Source organism: Coenobita brevimanus, chromosome 92, assembly GCF_032717465.1.
Source record: "Coenobita brevimanus isolate Jiangsu-jjx chromosome 92, ASM3271746v2, whole genome shotgun sequence".
In the NCBI taxonomy this organism is placed as follows: Eukaryota; Metazoa; Arthropoda; class Malacostraca; order Decapoda; family Coenobitidae; genus Coenobita; species Coenobita brevimanus.
In genome coordinates this window covers 1,628,543-1,630,261 of record NC_137045.1, presented here as the reverse complement: position 1 = coordinate 1,630,261, position 1,719 = coordinate 1,628,543, and positions in this window count along the sequence as shown.

The following is a 1,719-nucleotide window of genomic DNA, read 5'->3' as shown; positions in this document are numbered from 1 at the left end:
ACTTCCCAACAGGTCCGTAAACAAGGACAGTAAATACAAGCTAGCAATAAACGGCTGTGTGTGTGTGTGTGTGTGTGTGTGTGTGTGTGTGTGTGTGTGTGTGTGTGTGTGTGTGTGTGTGTGTGTGTGTGTGTGTGTGTGTGTGTGTGTGTGTGTGTGTGTGTGTGTGTGTGTGCATGCACGAGTATATTTTGTCCTTAAGTTTGCATGAGTTCACTTAAATGTTAAAATCCTTCGCAAACATGCTTTCATAAATGATTTTCCTTGAGTAAGAATCATAAGTTATCGTCATCATCATCATCATCATCATCATCATCATCATTATCATCATCATCACTGCCATCATCATAATAACCCTACTTCTCAACAAAGATATGGGGTGAGGCAGGAGAGGGAAACGCAGAGAAAGCACAAAAGGAGGCAGACTATGAACCAGCATGAATAAGAATATGTATAAACGTATCCATGCACAATGCCCCCGCCTCCTCCAAGACTATCCCGCCTCCTCCAAGACATATGCATACCCTGGTGGGGGGGGCAATGCCAGTAGGAGGAGGGGTCGGGGATCTTGTGGTGAATAATGTACGGGTTTATATATTGCGATGGGGGCTTTCTGTAGTATGTGGAAGGCAGTAAGGTGTGTGTGTGTGTGTGTGTGTGTGTGTGTGTGTGTGTGTGTGTGTGTGTGTGTGTGTGTGTGTGTGTGTGTGTGTGTGTGTGTGTGTGTGTGTGTGTGTGTGTGTGTGTGTGTGTGTGTGTGTGTGTGTGTGTGTGTGTGTGTGTGTGTGTGTGTGTGTGTGTGTGTGTGTGTGTGTGTGTGTGTGTGTGTGTGTGTGTGTGTGTGTGTGTGTGTAAGAGAGAGAGACAGAGAGAGAGAGAGAGATACCTGGTAGTACGGAACTGAACTTAATAAAAATCGTCTGGAAACAGGAAGAATAAATACCTAGGCCGATATGTAAAGGAATATCAATACAACTCAAGGCAGCCATTGTACAGTAACTTCAATACTGGTTAATGTTACCTGACGTCAGTGAGAAGACATTATCAAAATTCATCCTAACATCATTATTCCCAGTCATCACAAATATAATGTTCAGTACTTCCCATCTTTTTGTATCAATAATTAACAACTCTCTCTCTCTCTCTCTCTCTCTCTCTCTCTCTCTCTCTCTCATCTGTGCTCATCTCTTATTCATAACCTCTTCTTTCTACCCTCAGAACTAATTATTTATATCACATGCCGTCCACTTCTATTAACCCTTCAAACCCCTTCCCTCCCTTTCTCTTCCCCCATTTTCTCTAGTCCCTCCCTCTCCCTCATTTTCCCCTCCCCTACTCCCTCTAACTCGCCTCCCCCTTCCCTTGCATCCACTCCATCCTCTCCCATCCCTTTTTAACCCCTCTTTTTACTTACTCCTAATCCCACCTCCTTATCCAAGTAATTCCTCTTCTGTACCTCAAACCCCTCACTTCCCTCCTCCTACCCCCTTTCCCAATCCTTGTAACCCCATCTCTTTTTACCTCCTTTCTCCAACCCCCCGCACTCCTTCTGCCTTAGTCTCACCAACCCATTTCTTTTCCTCCTTATTGTCCGTCTTCTACCCCTCCTTCACGCCCCCAAATCCCCCTCCCCTCCGCCTGTAATCACCTCATTCACCGTGGCGCCCCGTAACTACCTCTCAGCAACCAATTACGAAGCTCGTTACATCCCGGCCAACT